The sequence below is a fragment of the Hypanus sabinus genome, chromosome 10 (genome assembly GCF_030144855.1).
Source record: "Hypanus sabinus isolate sHypSab1 chromosome 10, sHypSab1.hap1, whole genome shotgun sequence".
NCBI classification, from domain to species: Eukaryota; Metazoa; Chordata; class Chondrichthyes; order Myliobatiformes; family Dasyatidae; genus Hypanus; species Hypanus sabinus.
Window position 1 is genome coordinate 11,896,259 of NC_082715.1, and position 19,708 is coordinate 11,915,966.

General features: G+C 41.0%; 1 protein-coding gene across 1 annotated transcript in view; it reads left to right on the forward strand.

The window, feature by feature from the left end:
• Nucleotides 1–18,272: 18,272 nt before the first annotated feature.
• Nucleotides 18,273–19,708, forward strand: part of LOC132400450 (amine sulfotransferase-like) — a 51,975-nt gene continuing 50,539 nt past the window's right edge. Inside the window, exon 1 of the mRNA XM_059981429.1 lies at nucleotides 18,273–18,404. The gene's annotated coding sequence lies outside the window, so the exon portion shown is untranslated. The remainder of the gene's footprint in view (nucleotides 18,405–19,708) is intronic.

Here is a 19,708-nt window from a genome sequence, read left to right on the forward strand (position 1 = left end):
ATCCCCCAAGCACACAGCAAGAACAAAGACTGTTTCCAATGTCCTTGATTCATTTGAATTCATTGATTTGAAGATTGTCATTCTTTCTGGCCAACAGGTGAATGACCTAGCAGAAGAAAGCCACAGCAATCATGTTTCTGGCACTGAGTCTAGCTCTGTGGCTCAGAAGGGAAGGTGGGGTCACATGTGAAGAAGCATGTGAGCTGTGGTGATAGGAGATTTATTAACCAAAACGGGAGGTTCTGTGGATGAGAACAAGATTTTTGGATGGTTTGTTGCCTCCCAGGTGCCAGGGTCTGACACATCTCAGATCGAACCAACAACATTCTTAAGTGGGAAGGTGAACAGCCAGAGGTTGTGGTCCACGTAGGTACCAATTGCACGAGTAGGATGAGTGATGAGGATCTGCATAGGGAGTTCAGGGAGTTAGGTGCTAAGTTAAAGGGCAGGACCTCCAGGGTTGTGATCTCAGGATTGCTACCCGTGCCACGTGCTCGTGAGGCCAGAAATAGGAAGATTATACAGTTTAGCACATGGCTAAGGTGTTGGTGCAGGAGAGAGGACATAAGAGTTTTGGATCGCTGGGCTCTCTTCCAGGGAAGGTGGGACCGATATAGAAGGGACAGTTTGTACCTGAATGAGGGGCACTAATATCCCAGTGGGAAGGTTTGCTGGTGCTGCATTGGGGAGGATGGGGCAGGGTGTTAAACTACAATTAAAGCAGACGGGAGCCAGAACAGCAGAACAGATAGTGGAGTGGTTGTGGAGAAAGATGATATTAGGCCTACGTACAAGGACAGTCGTCAAAAGGTTCAGCATGGTGAGACTGATGTTCTGAGCTGTGTATATTTGTAGGGACAGCAGATGAGCTCAGGCCGTGAATCAACAGGTGAAGCTATGAAATTGTGGCCATTGGTCAGACTTGGTGGCCACAGGGGTAGGACTAGCAGCTCAGCATTCTGGCATTCCATTGTTTTAGATATGACAGAGTGGGACGGATTAGAGGAAGAGAGGTGGCTTTACTGTGCAAGGAAAATTGCAATTACCTTGTCTTCTTGTTCTGTTGTGCCATTGTGGTCACCGACTGTGACCCCTCAGTTCCCGGCCAGACCGTTCTTCAGTAATGAGCTTGGCACCCAGGCGTGGGTGGACACACACACATGCCCCCACCGGACTGCCTTCACACACTGTGAGCCTCTGATCGATGCCCCCGAATCGATCCTCCAAACCCCCACCTTCCTGTGGGTGCACAATGCTCCTTCAGTGTCCAGTGGCGGGTCTGCCGGTGTCTGAACAGACCTGCTTTTTATCTCCCCTGCCAGGGTACCAGCTATCCATCATGTCCATCACCTGGCACCTTCTTGCTGTGTCAGCAGGGATCCACACAAACAGGCCAAATGTCCTTGTCGCTAAAGTCAACAATTAGCAATGGAGCCATAATACTAAATCATCCCTGGAGCCATAATGTAAAATCTTTGCCTCTCTCTCTCTCTCTCTCTCTCTCTCTCACATCTGCAGCAGGATGCCTCCCCCCTTTTATCTCTCTCTCTCTCTCGTTAGCAGCATAGTTCACAGGGGGGTTAACTCTGGACCCCATCTCCATCTGGTTTTCTCATCACACATAACAATACACAGTGTTGGGAAGTGTAGGATAATGCATTTTGCTAAAAGGAATAATAGTGCGGACAATTATCTAATTGGGGAGAAGGTTCAAACATCAGAGGTGTAGAGGCACTTAGGAGTCCTTGTGCAAGGCTCCCAGATGGTTGGTTAATTTACAGGTTGAGTCTATGTTAAAAAAGCAAATGCAATGTTGACATTTACTTCAAGGAGAATAGAATATAAAAGCAAGGAGATAATGCTAAGCATTTATAAGACATCAGTCAGGCTGCTCTTGGAGTATTAACAACAGTTTTGGGCCCCATATCTCAGAAAGGATGTGTTGTCATTGGAGAGAGTCCAGAGGAGGTTCACGAGGATGATTCTGGGAATGAAGGGGTTAACATATGAGGAGCATTTGGCAGCTTTGGGCCTGTACTCACTGGGATTTTGAAGAATGCACCTGCTCAACATTGAAAGGATTAGATAGGGTGGATGTGGAGAGGAGGTTTCCATAACTAGAGGGCACAGTCTCACAATTGAGGAACAATCCTTCAGATCAGAGGTAAGGAGGAACTTTCTTTAACCAGAGAGTAGGGAATCTGTGGAATGCTCTGCCACAGACTATGGTGGAGGCCAAGTCCATGGGTATATTGAAGGTGGAAGTTGATAGTTTCCTGACCGGTCAGGGCATCAAAGGATATGGTGAGAGGGCAGGTGTATGGGGTTGAGTGGAATCTGGAATCAGCCATGATGGAATGGTGGAGCAAACTCGATGGGTTGGATGGCTGAATAGCACACCTGTGTCTTATGGTTCCTCCAGCATTTTGTAGGTGTTACTCTGGAATTGCTTCTGGGACTTCCCACCTCATTTTACTGTCATTTCTAGTTCAGCTTGTTCCTGCAGTAGGGGAATCATAGTCATAAACTTTCCTGACAAGAGTAGCAGAACAAAGTCATACCAATGTTTTTGCAAGCCTACAGGTAGTAAATGTGCTCTCAGCCATGCCTGCATGCTTAGCTTTAATTTACACACATGAGATTCTGCAGATGCTGGAAATCTGGAGCAACACACATGAAATGCTGGACGAACTCATCAGGTCAGGCAACATCTATGGAGAAGAATACACACTTGGCGTTTTGAGTCCTGACGAAGGTGTAGGGCAATGTAATGAGTGGAAGCAAATGTATTATTCACAACCATTGACATTGAGTCTCTGCCATTTTATTTACAAAAACCTACAAAGGGTCTTGGCCCAAAACATCGGCTGTTTATTCTCTTCAGGGATGCTCCCGGACCTGCTGAGATCCTGCCGTATTTTGAGTTTGTAGCTTGCCTAGGTTGTGGATTGGTAAAGATCGTCTCTTATCTTTCTCCATTTCACTGTGTTTCAATGTTTATGTAACAAATAAAGCTCTTCCGTGCAATCCAGTCAGAGCATGTCACTAATTTCAATTCTGCCACAGCAACATGAGAGCATCACCGATGTATGAATATCAAGCTGTCATGATGTGATCCACCTAAAGCAGGAATTGGCAATCAATGTTACCTCCTCCACCTCCCAGTCTAAAATCATCAATTAGTCAAGCCCACAGTGATTCCTCTTCTCCCGTGAACTTTCTAAGGATCCGGGCACTGGTGGGCTGTACATATCCCTTACACGTGCGGTATAATTGACCTGAAGTTTGAACGAGGAAACCTGAACATTTATTTTGCTGCAGCTATTGTTATCCGTCCTGTTCCAGACCTTGAACACTGCAATCTAACCACTCATTAAAACCAGATCTACCTCAATCTGCAGCAGACAGAATTGCAAATAAGAGTTTAAATGGCTGGGTTCCAATACAAGTCAATTTTGGAAGGAGGTATCTTGAAGGGGAAGTCATAGGAACAAGTTAAACTGAGTGAAGCAAAAGCTCGCAGTTAAAATAAAAAGGCAAACAGAAGGTTGGGTTTTAAAAAAAATTTTTTATTCAATTTTCAAATTTAATTACATAGAATAATATCTACCCTCCCCCCCATAACATACCCCTACCTAAAAAAAAAACAAAAAAAAAGAAAGAAGAAAGAAAGATTGCCTGGATATCGGAAGGTCTCCACATGCTCCATGGAATTCAAAATAAATTTAATATATGTATTTGTTTCCTTCCCCAGAGGACCAACATCCTTATCATCAGAGCAACTATATGTATAATCCTATCTTTTGCAAATAAGGGCACCAAATACTCAAAAATGTATCATATTTATTTCTTAAATTATAAGTAATTTTTTCAAGTGGAATACAGCTAAATATTTCATTATTCATATTTCATCGCTTCCCATAATACAAATTTATCATCAACTGAATAAAAGTTTGTATCCAAAAAAATTGAATGTTTTTTCATAAAATCACAAAAATCTTGACATTTTAATAATATTGAATTAAATCTCCATCTATAAGTCAATTCTTCCTTATCTGTCATTATCATTGTCATTATTAAAGGAGAATGATCTGACTTTCTTGCTTTATATTCCATATTCTTCACTCTATCCTGAATATTCGTTGGTAGTTAAAAAAAAATCTATCCTTGAGTAAGTTTCATGTCTGTTTGAATAGAACGAATAATCTCTTTCTCTTGGATTGATTCTTCTCCATATATCAATCAAATTTAAATCTTTCATCAATGATAAAGTTAATTTTACTACTTTTGATTTTGTAACAGCCTTGGTTGATCTATCTAAAACTGGGTCTAGACAGAAGTTAAAGTCTCCACCTATTTATCATGTGCATCAGCCAAATTCAAAAAGGCTTCTTGTATAAATTTTGCATCATTTTCATTCGGTGCATAAACATTCTCCATGTTGATATGTGTCTCCCCATCCAAACATCCAGGCAAAGAGAAAGAAATAAAAGAAAGATAGATTATAAAAAAAGAATAACAAAATACCCCCCTACTAATGTTGCGAGTAAAAAAAACCACAACATTACCCCCTTCCATTTTGTGGGCCATGGCTGCCGCCATGATTACACACATGAATCCCGTAGCAATCGATCAGAAGTTCTTCCAGCTCCCGTGTAACAAAAAAACATATATATTAAAAAAATTAATATCACTACTCCCGACTAATATTCCTCAAACTTTTACATTTCTTGCCCTCTATCATATAATTAAGAATATAATTGTATATTCTTCCACCCTTAAAGATCCACCAAGTCTACTCCCAATCGCAGTCTTCATCTTTAATCCATCTTGCTCCACTGGATTTCTTCCTGTGTCTGGCAAATATTCAAAGATTCTTGTACAAGCTCCTCCGCCTTCCGATAATCAATAAAAAAATTTCTTTTTCCGTCAGCCAAAAAAATCTTCAACATTGCAGGATGGCGCAGTATAAATTGATAACCATTTTCCCATAGGACTCTCTTCACTGGGTTGAATTCCTTCATTCTCTTCAAAAGTTCCTAACTTACGTCAGGATAGAAAAGAACTCTGTTCTCTTCCATCATCAATGGCCCATTTCTCTTTTTGGCACCTTGGGCAGCTGCCTGCAGAATCCTTTCTTTTTCTTGATATCTTAAACATTTTATTAAAATTGATCGTGGATTTTGGTCATGTTGTGGTTTCGATCTTAAAGCTCTATGGGCCCTCTCAATTGCTATTGACCGATTTCCCTCTTTCATTTGCAAAATTTCCGGGATCCATCTTTGAAAAAATTTTATTGGATCCTCCCCCTCTATACCTTCTTTAAGACCAACAATCTTAATATTATTTCACCTATTAAAATTTTCCAGCACGTCCACTTTTTCCAACAGCAGTTTTCTTTCTGTTGTCCAGGCAAGGATATTATCTTCTATCTTGTCCACTCTGTCTTTGGTGTCCTCCATGATTTCTCCCAACTTTTTAACTTACTTATCCATTTTCTCCTGTTTTTTCATAACATTATCAAGCATAGTCTTCATATTTTTAACATCTGTTTTTATTACTTTTAATTCAGCCATTATTTGCACTAAGGCCTCTCTTATGTCTCCACGATGTTTTTTACTTTTAATCTCTTCTTGTTCTTCTTCCTCCTTTTCATCATCTGTATTCTCCAGGGAGTCTGATTCTCACTCCAAATCACTCTCACTTTCAGTGGCTGTCGGAACTTGTAGTTCGGCTTCTACCAATTCGTGCAATTCCGGATTCTTCTTCCTAGAGACTGCTGCTGTTGCCACTGCCTCCTGTTCTTCAATGCTGGAGACAAAGTGTGCCTCCTCAAAAGGAGATCCAACCTGAGCATGAGGTTCCATCATAGTAGTAGGCCCTTTTTCCTTCCCATCTCATGGTGTCGTCAAAGCGGTAGTCTTCTTCTGTTAGTTTATAAGTAGTTTTCAAAAAATATTTATTAACTTTTCTTCATTTAAATGATACTTTACTGATTTTTTACGGGAGAGCTGGATTTCCACGTCTCGATCCTACGTCATCACGTGACGTCCCCAGAAGGGGTTGAGTTGTTCTCCAATTTTGGCAATTTGCTTGCAACTGTCTTGTCACCAGATGAGGAGATATCATCGGTGCACTGTTGATTATGGTGTGTCCTCTGAATGCTTGGCCCTCATATACTTTTCCAATCAGCTGACTGGTCATCGTTTACGAAACTCGGTTATGAGATGGGGAGGAAATCTCATCGCTGATTGGCTGTATGGCAAACTTCACACATTGTAGTCTGGAATTTTGCCTGCATCAGCTGATAAGTAGATTTGGGGTCTACACTTTTGTTCATGGAAAACCATCTTCTCTTGCATGCTCTGTGTTTGCTTGCATCATGACTTCCAGTGATGCGCGGTTAAATTTGTGCCCCTCTCGATCTTCATGAGTAGAGACAAGAGAGTTGGTCCACACACAGCAACACTGAGGAGAGGACTTCACAGACCAAAAGAGCAGGCTAAGCTATTAGACAAGACCAGCATGGTCTACAAAATCCAATGCAGGGACAGCAGCAACTATTATGATGGCCAAACTGGGAGAAAACTATCGACAAGGATAGTTTTAATGCTGAGAAGTGTGAGGTTCTACATTTTGGCAGGAATAATCCAAATAGAATTAATGCTGAGAAGTGTGAGGTTCTACATTTTGGCAGGAATAATCCAAATAGAACATACAGGGTAAATGGTAGGGCATTGAGGAATACAGAGGAACAGAGAGATCTAGGAATAACAGTGATAGTTCCCTGAAGGTGGAGTCTCATGTAGATTGGGTGGTGAAGAAGGCTTTTGGAATGCTGGCCTTTATAAATCAAAGCATTGAGTACAGAAGTTGGGATGTAATGTTAAAATTGTACAAGGCATTGGTAAGGCCAAATTTGGAATATTGTGTACAGTTCTGGTCACCGAATTATAGGAAAGATGTCAATAAATTAGAGAGAGTGCAGAGACAATTTACTAGGATGTTACCTGGGTTTCAGCACTTAAGTTACAGAGAAAGGTTGAACAAGTTAGGTCTCTATTCATTGGAGCGTAGAAGGTTGAGGGGGGATTTGATCGAGGTATTTAAAATTTTGAGAGGGATAGATAGGGTTGACGTGAATAGGCTGTTTCCATTGAGAGTAGGGGAGATTCAAACGAGAGGACATGATTTGAGAGTTAGGGGGCAGAAGTTTAAGGGAAACACGAGGGGGTATTTCTTTACTCAGAGAGTGATAGCTGTGTGGAATGAGCTTCCTGTAGAAGTAGTAGAGGCCAGTTCAGTTGTGTCATTTAAGGTAAAATTAGATAGGTATATGGACAGGAAAGGAGTGGAGGGTTATGGGCTGAGTGCGGGTAGGTGGGACTAGGTGAGATTAAGAGTTCGGCACGGAGGGCCGAGATGGCCTGTTTCCGTGCTGTGATTGTTATATGGTTTTCTGGTTATATAAGGATCCATGAACATCAACTGGCTGTAAAGTGGCATGACCAACGCTCCCAGATATATGAAGGCCAACCACTCGAAGAGCATGACACAATCAACAGTGACCGATGATGTCATGGGGAGAATGGGGAGATACAGCAGAAACAGGACATTTGGCCCATTGAAAGCATGCCTACCATTAACCACCCATTTTACGCTAATCCTATATTAATAGCTATTTTTTTCTCTCCACATTCTCAACAATTTCTCCATGAGGTGACACATGAGGGGCAAATCACAGTGACCAAAGACCAATTAAGAATAAGTGGGGGAGCTCTATCAAATGTTCAAAGGCCACAATAAACCATTAAGATATAGATGCCGATTTAGACCATTTCGCCCATAAAGTCTGCTCCACCAATTCATCCCCAATGGCTGATATATTTTCCCTCTCATCCCCAAACTTCTGCCTTCCCCCCCATATCCCTTAATGCTCTAACTAATCAAGAATCTTTCAACCAACTGCCTTGAATATACCCAATGACTTGGCCTCCACAGCCAACTGTGACAACAAATTCCACATATTCACCACTCTCTGGCTAAAGAAACTCCTCATCTCCATTCTAAATGGATGTCCCTCTTTTATGAGCCTGTGTTTTCTGGTTCAAGACTCCCCACTATAGGAAACATCCTCCCCACATTCGCTCTATCTCAGCCTTTCATTCAATTTGTTTCAAAGAGATCCACACTCATTTTTCTGAACTCTAGTGAGTACAGGCCCAGAGCCATCATTCGCTCCACATATAATAAACCGTTCAATCATTGAATCATTTTCAGGAACCTTTTCTGAACTGTCTCCAGTTTCAGCACATCCTCCTTTAAATAAGGGGCCCAAAACTGCTCTCAAAACTCCAAGTGAAGCCTCGCCAGTGTTTTATAAAGCCTCAACATTACATCCTTGTTTTTATATTCTAGGTAGAGTGGATGTGTGGAGGATGGTGGTGGACAAGAGGACACGGACTCGGAATAGAGGGACATCCATTTAGAATGGAGATGAGGTCTGACCATTCTCTTCTGACCTCTCTCATTAACAAGGCATTTTTTTCCCCCACAGAACTACCATCCACTAGATGTTTTTTTCACACCATTCTCTGCAAATTTTAGAGACGGGTATGCGCGAAAATCCCTGGAGATCAACAGTTGCTGAGTTACTCAAGCCAACCTTGTTAGGCGCCAACTATCATTCCACAATCAAAGTCACTTAGATCCTATTTCTTCCCCGTTCTGATGTTTGGTCTGAACAACAACTGAACCTCTTGGGCATGTCTGCATGCTTTTATGCATTGAGTTGCTGCCACCTGATTGGCTGACGAGATATTTGCATTAATGAGCAGCTCTACAGGTGTAACTAATAAAGTGGCCACTGAGTGTACTTAGGAAGGTGAACCAGTGGCTAAGTGTTCCACAGTAAGAAATTTGACCATTTATTGTAGAAGCACATGAGCAATTTAAATAATCTATGTACGGACTTGCTCTACCAAGCTTTTATCTGAAGTTCTGACGACAAGGTCTGTAAAATATTACAAATGTTGAATACAATGCAGTTCACACTTATATCAGCAATCTTACAATAAAACAAAGCAGAGAAATTGTATTTGATCAGATGCTTTGGGAAATTTATGTACCATGAACTGGTCAACTTGATAAGTCACCTCTAATAAAATCAGATTTGAATTCTTAGTATCACTGTGATTGTCAGAATATACTCTCTTCATACCATTCTTAGGGCGTGCAGTAATTTTCCTCCCTCCACCTCCTCAATTTTTCAATTCCCCATTCTGGTTCCCCTCTTACCCAAAGGTTAACTTGTAGGTTGAGTCAGTGGTGAGGAAGGCAAATGTAATGTTAGCATTCATACAAGAGCAGGGAGGTGATGCTGAGGCTTTAAAAGGCACTGGTGAGGCCTCACCTTGAGTATTGTAAACAGTTTTGGACCCCTCATCTAAAAAAAAGATGTGCAGGCATTGGAGAGGGTTCAGAGGAGGAACACAAGGATGATACTGGGAACAAAGGGGTTATCACATGAGGAGCGTTTGATGGCTCTGGGTCTGTACTCACTGGAATTTAGAAGGATGGGGGGCAATCTCATTGAAACCTTTCGAATGTTGAAAAGCCCAGACAGAGTAGCCATGGAAAGGATGCTTCCTATGGTGGGGAGTTTAGGATAGAGGGCACAGCCTCAGGATCAAGGGGTGCCAATTTGAAAAAGAAATGCAGAGAAATTTCTTCAGCCAGAGGGTGGTGAATTTGTTGAATTTATTACGACAGGCAGTTGTGGAGGCCAGGTCATTCAGTGTATTTAGTGCAGAGTGTTATGTACCCCTAGGGTTCCTATTTTCTGTGAACAATCACTTAAAAATGTCGGGAGAATGAGACTGACTTTTGGACACTTTTTGATCTATTACAAAGAGAGTGAGGGAGGTGTCCAATGCAATGAGAGAGAGAGACAGACAGACAGACTCCTATGTGTTTTCCATTTCTGCTGGTTCTTTACCCTGTCACGGGGTATGTGGCAAAATTAGGCGCCATCCGGGATTTGAAAAAATTGTGAGGGAGCTTGTTTGAATTAGACAATAGGTACAGAAGTAGACCATTCGGCCTTTGAGCCTGCACCGCCATTTTGAGATCATGGCTGATCATCTACTATCAATACCCGGTTCCTGCCTTGTCCCCATATCCCTTGATTCCCCTACCAATAAGATACCTATCTAGCTCCTTCTTGAAAGCATCCAGAGAATTGGCCTCCACTACCTTCTGAGGCAGTGCATTCCACACCCTCACAACTCTCTGGGAGAAGAAGTTTTTCCTTAACTCTGTCCTAAATGACCTACCCCTTAGTCTCAAACCATGCCCTCTGGTACTGGACTCTCCCAACATCTGGAACATATTTCCTGCCTCTATCTTGTCCAATCCCTTAATAATCTTATATGTTTCAATCAGATCCCCTCTCAATATCCTCAATCCCAGCGTGTACAAGCCCAGTCTCTCTAACCTCTCTGCATAAGACATCCCAGGAATTAACCTCATGAATCTACGCCTCACTTCTTCTACAGCCAGGATGTCCTTCCTTAACCCTGGAGACCAAAACTGTACACAATAACTCCAGGTGTGGTCTCACCAGTGCCCTGTACAAATGCAAAAGGATTTCCTTGCTCTTGTACTCAATTCCCTTTGTAATAAAGGCCAACATTCCATTAGCCTTCTTCACTGCCTGCTGCACTTGCTCATTCACCTTCAGTGACTGATGAACAAGGACTCCTAGATCTCTTTGTATTTCTCCCTTACCTAACTCTACACCATTCAGATAATAATCTGCCTTCCTGTTCTTACTCCCAAAGTGGATAACCTCACACTTATTCACATCAAACATCATCTGCCAAGTATCTGCCCACTCACCCAGCCTATCCAAGTCACCCTGAATTCTCCTAACATCCTCATCATATGTCACACTGCCACCCAGCTTAGTATCATCAGCAAATTTGCTGATGTTATTCTCAATGCCTTCATCTAAATCGTTGATGTAAATTGTAAACAGCTGTGGTCACAATACTGAGCCCTGTGGCACCCCACTAGTCACCACCTGCCATTCCGAGAAACACCCATTCACCGTTACCCTTTGCTTTCTATCTGCCAACCAGTTTTCTATCCATGTCAATGTCTTCCCCCCAATGCCATGAGCTTTGATTTTACCCACCAATCTCCTATGTGGGACCTTATCAAATGCCTTCTGAAAATCGAGGTACACTACATCCACTGGATCTTCCCCATCTAACTTCTTGGTTACATCCTCGAAAAACTCCAACAGATTAGTCAAGCATGATTTGCCCTTGGTAAATCCATGCTGGCTTGGCCCAATCCTATCACTGCTAGATATCACTGCAGATCTAGATGTGCCACTATTTCATCTTTAATAATGGACTCTGGCATCTTCTCCACCACAGGTCAGGCTGACAGGTCGATAGTTCTCTGTTTTCTCCCTCCCTCCTTTCTTAAAAAGTGGGATAAAATTAGCCATTCTCCAATCCTCAGGAACTGATCCTGAATCTAAGGAACATTGGAAAATGATTACCAATGCATCTGCAATTTCCAGGGCCACCTCCTTTAGTACCCTAGGATGCAGACCATCTGGACCTGGGGTCAGCCTTCAGTCCCATCAGTCTACTCATCACTGTTTCCTTCCTAATGTTAAACTGTTTCATTTCCTCTGTTACCCTATGTCCTTGGCCCATCCATACATCTGGGAGATTGCTTGTGTCTTCCTTAGTGAAGACAGATAGAAAGTACTCATTAAATTCTTTTGCCATTTCTCACTTTCCCATAACAATTTCACCCAATTCATTCTTCAAGGGCCCAATATTGTTCTTAACTATCTTCTTTCTCTTCACATACCTAAAAAAGCTTTTGCTATCCTCCTTTATATTCCTGGGTAGCTTGCATTCGTACCTCATTTTTACTCCCCGTATTGCCTTTTACTTAAGTGCTGTTGTTCCTTAAAAACTTCCCAATCATCTGTCCTCCCACTCACCTTAGCTCTGTCATACTTCCTTTTTTTTAATGCTATGCAATCTCTGACTTCCTTTGTCAACCACTGTGGCCCCTTTCCCCCCTTTGAATCCTTCGTTCTCCGGGGGATGAACTGATTTTGCACCTTGTGCATTATTCCCAAGAATACCTGCCATTGCTGTTCCACTGCCTTTTCTGCTAGGATATCCGTCCAGTCAACTTTGGCCAGCTCCTCCCTCATGGCTCCATAGTTTCCCCTGTTCAACTGCAACACTGACACCTCCGAGCTGCCCTTATCCTTCTCAAATTGCAGGTAAGAACTTATCATATTATGATCACTACCTCCTAATGGCTCCTTTACTGCAAGATTGCTTATCAAATCCTGTTCATTACATAACACTAAATCCAGAATAGTCTTGTCCCTGGTCGGCTCTCGTACAAGCTGTTCCAAGAATGCATCCTGTAGGCACTCTACAAACTTCCTATCCTGGGGTCCAGCACCAATCTGATTCTCCCAGGTCACCTGCATGTTGAAATCCCCCATTGATTGGGGAAAATCTCTTATTTGATTTGGTTGAGTGGGAGGATCATGGGAACCTGGAATTTGAAACTGGGACTGGTGTTGAATGCCTAGAAGAGGCAGCTGTCCTGTTTGCTTATGTTCAGGTTGTTGAAGCACCTGTGGATTCACAGGGCACTAAACCTTGTGTTGAGACTCAGTTAAGGACTTCTAGTAAGATGGCGATTGTTTAGTTGCTTCAAACTTTTGCTCCTTTACATTTCTTACCTTCACACTATGTGTCTCCCTTTTTAAACCTTAGTTTGTTATTCTGTCTGTTTTTTCTTACCTGCCTGCGAATACGTCTATTTTACAATGGCTACAAAAAATTCTAAATCCTGGAAAAAAGAAACTCCCACGTCTTTGTCTGCCGAGATTGTCTCTATCCTGGAACAGAATCGACAAGACATTTTAACTGATGTCAGGACTGAATTCAGAGCCTCTATCAGTCAGCTTGAGTCAAAATTGGATCAGATTAACACCAGAGTGGACGATCAAGCCGAACATTTATCTCGCATCGACCTAACCTCTGAAGATTTAAAACACCACGTTCAGCATTTGGAAACTCTCTGTTCCAACTTAACGGAGCAAAACAGCAAACTTATTTCCAAAATGGCTGATCTCAAAAATTGGAGCAGGTGCTGCAATTTGCGAATTCTCCGTTTGCCAGAGGCCACTGAAATGGGTTCCCCCATTGAATTTTTCTCTTCTTTTCCCTGTGATATTTTTGGGAAAGAATTTCTCCCGACTCCACCTGACCTAGAAAGAGCTCACAGAATTTATGTCCCTTGAGCTGTTTTGGGTTCTAGAGCACGACCAGTTATCCTGTGTTTCCATCATTATCAGGTGAAAAACCGTTTGATTATGGAGGCATGCCGAAGAGGCACACTGACTTTCCGAAATAATACCATTCATATCGTGGAAGACTATGCTCCCCAGGTTCTGAAGATGCGTGCCAAGTTCAAAGGCATTATGAAAGAGCTTTTTAATCGTGAATTCAAACCTTCCCTTTGCAATCCTGCCGATCTTCGAATTACGCTTATTACTGGAGAATATAAGTGGTTTAAGTCAGTTAGAGAGGCTGAGATGTTTGTTGGAAATCTTCCAGCCATCTTGACTTCTTTGGACCCGGTTTGACTTCCTAAAATGGCTGATGAGTATTTCTTGAATTAAAGTCTTTTTTGCGAACTCAGACTCTATTTGAATAATTTAGTCCTTAACTACTGAGAACCTAAGGGTTTTAGTTGGTTTCTCCTTGGACGGTGTGATTTTCTTAAATAGATTATTTAAATTAATGTTTTCCTGTGGACTTAGATTTCATTTGTGTAATTTCGTTTACTTTTGAATAACTTTAACTATAGAGAACTACAACTGGTCTTAATTTATTTGGGAGGCTTAGAGTTTTTTTATTGAAGGTCTCCCTTTCAATTTACTGTATAAGACCTGCCTTTTTTTAAAACAGCTGATATGTACTCTCTTTAAATATAGAATTTCCCCCTTTTGTTCCCCCTTTTACCCTTTTTTTTCAAATTTTCATAGTTTCTCGCGGGTAGATTAGTTCTTGATTATTATTTTGTATTAAGTTTTATATCCTTTCTGATGAAGTTGTTCCTATTTGTAATTTTGATTTGTTAAATTAGTTAGTATCTGCTATATTATTTACACGGAGCTTATGTTAATGTTACGGAACTGGAAGTTGGTTTTTGGGGTGTCCTATTTTTTGTAGAGCTAGCTGCTTTTTTGCGTAGCCATCTAGTTTTGGGTTGTGAGGGTGGGGTGGATTCTCCAGTACCAACACTATCTATTGTTTTTTTTTGTTTTTCCTTGTTATCTAGGACATGTCTAAGTCCTGATTTTATTGATTTATGTTGATATTTTTGCTTCCAAACTGTTATTGCAATGTTTGATCTTATATATGCCTACTGCCTTTTACGTCTTAGCAATTGATAATGGTTAGTCCATTGAAAGTTGTGAGCTGATATGTAAAGGGATTGAATCACCCTGTTAAAAGAAGAAAGGTCTTCTCCCATATTAAACAACTCAAAGCTGACATTGCTTTCCTGCAAGAAACTCATATTCGCAGTTTCGATAATTCTCGGCTTATGTCAAAGTGGGTGGGTCAACATTTTCATTCATCCTTCCAGGCCAAATCTGGGGGGGGGGTGGGGGTTCCATTCTTATCAACTCAAATGTTCCTTTTGAACTACATAGTAAGATATCTGACACAACTGGCCATTTTATTATTGTTTCTGGCAAATTATATAATACTAAGGTAGTACTAGCTAACCTGCATGCTCCCAATTCTGATGATGTTAATTTTTTTGAACGCTTTTTTTCCTCATTACCAGATCTGAACCTATATTCTCTTATATTGGGTGGTGACTTTAACTGCTGGTTAGATCCAACTTTGGATCAATTGTCCCCTGTTACTAGATTACCTACTTAATCTGCTTTAGCTATTTTCTTTTTTCTTTCTAACTATGGTATCTCTGATATATGGCATTTCCTTCATCCTACTGAGAGAGATCATTCCTTTTTTTCACATGTTCATCATACCTTTACTAGAATTGACTGTTTCTTAATTGATAATCAACTTATTTCATTTGTTCATTCTTGTGACTATCAGAGTTTACTGATCACTGATCATGCCCCAGTCACTTTGTCTCTAAAATTTCCTGGTCTCCCTCAAAGGAATAAACATTGGTGCTTTAACCCGACTTTATTATCGGATTTTGTAAAATTTATTAAGGACCAGATAACTTTTTTCCAAAACACTAATACATCTTCTGAAATTTCATCCCAGATTGTCTGGGATGCTATGAAAGTATATTTGAGGGGTCAAATAATTTCATATACAGCAAATTTTAATAGAAAGTCCCATTCAGAGTGATTAGACCTGATTAATCAGATTAAAGAATTAGATCAAATATATGCTCAGACTAAAAACCCCGAATTATATAAGAAGCGTGTAGAACTCCAAACTAAATTTGACCTTCTCTCTACTCAACCAGTTGAACATCAACTTCTTGAAAGTAAGAGTTGCTTTTATATTCATGGTGACAAATCCGGCAAGTTTGTAGCTAATCAGTTGAGACGTTCTAAAGCTAAACAACATATGACAAAGATCCAGAAGGAGAACGGGGATATTACATCCACATCCTTACCTCCAATGTTTTCACTTCTTGATCAATTTAGCCAGTTCTCTGGCTATAAACTTAATTTACATAAGAGTGAACTTTTTCCAATTAATAAAGAAGCACAAGTATTAGTATTTCATGACCTCCCCTTTAAAGTAGTTGATAAACAATTTACCTATCTTGGTATTACAAGGAATTTTATGGATCTTTTTCGTGAAAATTTTGCCAATCTTTTCTACTCTACAAAACAGAGTTTGTCACAATGGTCACCTTTATCTACGTCCTTGGTAGGTCATGTTAATGTTATTAAAATGTATGTTCTCCCTAAATTTTTATACTTATTTCAATTTATTCCAATTTTTATTTCTAAAACCTTTTTTGATTCCTTAGACTATTATTTTGTCCTATCTGTGGAAGGGTAAGCGTTCCAGAATTAACAAAACTTACCTTCAAAAATCTAAAAAAGAGGGCGGCATGGCCTTATCTAATTTCCATCTATACTACTGGGCAGCTAACATTCGTTGTCTTATCTTCTGGTCTTTTTTCCATCGCCAGTCTGACTGCCCTAAATGGGTAGCAATGGAGCTGAAATCCACGAAGGATCTATCTACCTCTGCACTTCTTGGATCTGCACTCCCTAGTAGTTTGCCTAGACTAATTGTTAATCCTCTTGTTAGACATACTCTGTGAATGTGGGCCCAGTTTAGGAAATTTTATGGTTTCTATGGTTTTTCCCTTTCTAGTCCTATTTTACATAATCATCTTTTTCTACCTTTATGCATGATTCAACATTTTATGATTGGTATAGAAAGGACATTAGGTATTTTGAAGATCTTTTCATTGATAATCACTTTGCATCTTTTCAACAGTTCTCTGCAAAGTTTAATGTATCTAATGCCCATTTCTTTAGATATCTCCAAATTAGACACTTCATTAATCCTTTATTACCCAACTTCCCTGAGATACCCGTGAAAAATGCTATGGACTTGTTTCTTTCTATTAATCAATTGTGTAAAGGTTTAATATCTTTTATTCATGATAAATTAGTATCCTTACGATGCGCCCCTTTCGATAAAATCAGAATGGCTTGGGAGCATGACTTAAATATCCCTTTATCTGATGAGGTTTGGGACTAGATTCTCGTCAGTTAACTCAACTTCTCTTTGTGCTCGCCACTGTCTTTTACAGTTTAAGATTGTTCATAGGGTTCATATGTCCAAATCTAAATTACCTCGATTTTATCCTAATATCAGTCCTCTCTGTGATAAATGCAAAAGTAGCGAGGCTTCTCTCATTCATATGTACTGGACCTGTCCTAGTCTAGAGAAATTTTGGAGAGATGTTTTCTTAACTTTATCCTGTATTCTGAATCGCCACTTAGAACCTAACCCTTTAACTGCTCTTTTTGGTTTCTTGGCTGAGACAGATATACGTTTGAGTTTGACTAAACGTCGAATATTATCTTTTGCTTCTCTCCTGGCTAGACGTCTAATTCTTCTTAGATGGAGAGATTCAGACATAAAGTTTCCTAAGGTCTGGGGACCTTTTATTGAGTATTTTCATAACTTTCCTTTTGACTAAGTTTTCTTTTTCAGTCCCTTGCTTTCAGCTTTTTTTTTTGGGTAGTAGGCATTATTATCTTCTGTTTTTAATTCTATTTACAGTTTTGGGGGTTTGAATGTTTCTGGAGTTTTTTTTCTTGCGGGGGTTGGGGTGGATACTAACTTTACACGACTTCAATTTGGGTGCTTTTTCAATTGTTATATTCTGTATTATATTACCATTGTATGTTTATCTTGTACTGTATTAATTTCCTATTTTGTTCTTGGGGTTTTTTTTGTAATGCTGTAAAAAATGCATAAAAAATCAATTTAAAAAAAAAGAGACTCAGTTAAGGTCTGAGGTGTGTGACTTGGGTAAAAAGGAATGCAGTCCTTTCGTGTCAGATGGACTTGGTTAGTGAGTAAGGGGTTAACCCTGGCACCAGTGGAAATTGAGGATTCTCAATCACTTGTATTAATTGGTGATGAAATGAAAACTGGTGAGGAGAATTTTATTGTAGATATTGGGAACAGTGTTGTTACTGGTTTTTTGAATAAAGTACTTGTGAAGTCTGGATTGGTTTCAAGACCTTTGCTGAAAGAAACAGCTCTCCCAAATGCGGAGACAGTACATGCTGATTTGTTAAACTATATTTTAGAATTTACAGAGAAACAACTTGGTGATGTTGTTCAAGTTTGTGATATAGAGAGACCATCGGCAGGTGTTATTATGGAAACATTTGGAATTAAAGTTCTTGAAGATAAAATTAATGACTTGCTTGAAATTAATGAGTTGTTTGGAAGTTCAGCAAATGGGCTTAGTTTAGAAAACATTGGTGATAAGCTAGCACTTGGGCAGGGTAAAGTTCAGGTTGTCCTTGAAAGCTATGTTGGAGCTGATCATGTGATGGTTAAGTGTTCTGTTTTGAAGTGGACAAGGGACAATGGTTAACCAAAGGCCGCTTTGAATAACAGGATCTGGTTTTTCAGGAGCTTGACTTTTTTTTGTAACAAAGCATGTGAAAAATAAAGACAATATCATGGCAGCGACACACACAAAATACTGGTGGAACGCAGCAGGCTAGGCAGCATCTGTAGGGAGAAGCACTGTCGACGTTTCAGGCCGAGACCCTTCGTCAGGACTAACTGAAAAGAAAGATAGTAAGAGATTTGAAAGTAATGGGGGGAGGGGGAAATGCGAAATGATAGGAGAAGACCGGAGGGGGTGGGATGAAGCTAAGAGCTGGAAAGGTGATTGGCGAAAGTGATAGAGAGCTGGAGAAGGGAAAGAAACATGGGACGGGAGGCCTCGGGAGAAAGAAAGGGGGAGGGGAGCACCAGAGGGAGATGGAGAACAGGCAGAGTGATGGGCAGAGAGAAAAAAAAACTAAAAGTGTCAGGGGTGGGGTAAGAAGGGGAGGAGGGGCATTAAAGGAAGTTAGAGAAGTCAATGTTCATGTCATCAGGTTGGAGGCTACCCAGCCGGTATATAAGATGCTGTTCCTCCAACCTGAGTGTGGCTTCATCTTGATCGTAGAGGAGGCCATGGATAGACATATCAGAGTGGGAATGAGACGTGGAATTAAAATGTGTGGCCACTGGGAGATCCTGCTTTCTCTGGCGGACAGAGCGTAGGTGTTCAGCAAAATGGTCTCCCAGTCTGTGTCGAGTCTCACCAATATACAAAAGGCCACACTGGGAGCACCGGACGCAGTATACCACACTGGCCGACTCACAGGTGAAGTGTCGCCTCACCTGGAAGGACTGTTTGGGGGCCTGAATGGTGGTGAGGGAGGAAGTGTAAGGGCAGGTGTAGCACTTGTTCCGTTTACAAGAATAAGTGCCAAGTGGGAGATCAGTGGGAAGGGATGGGGGAGACGAATGGACAAGGGAGTTACGTAGGGAGCCGATCCCTGCAGAAGGCAGAAAAAGGTGGGGGGAGAGAAAGATGTGTTTGGTAGTGGGTTCCCATAGGAGGTGGCAGAAGTTACGGAGATTGCAAGGATATTGGTCCCCCTGTAGTTCAGGTGTAACCCGTCTCTCTTGTACAGGTCCCATCTGCCCCAGAAGAGGTCCCAATGATCCTGAAATATGAAACCCTGCCCCCTACACCAGTTCCTCAGCCACGTGTTCATTCTCCAGAGCATCCTATTCTTACCCTCACTGACACATGGCACAGGTAGCAATCCTGAGATTACCACCCTCGAGGTCCTGCTTTTTAACTTCCTACTAGCTTAACAAGCTATGAGCCCATGGTATTACAGGAAGGTCTATAGCATGGATAAAGCAGTGGCTGTTTGGCAGGAGACAAAGAGTGGGAGTAAAGGGAACCTGTTCTAGTTGGCTGCCGGTGACTAGTGGTGTTCGACAGGGGTCTGTTGGGACAGATTCCTTTTATATAATGTGTCAATGATTTGGAATTGATAGCTTTGTTGCAAAGTTCACAGGTGATGTGAAGATAGGTG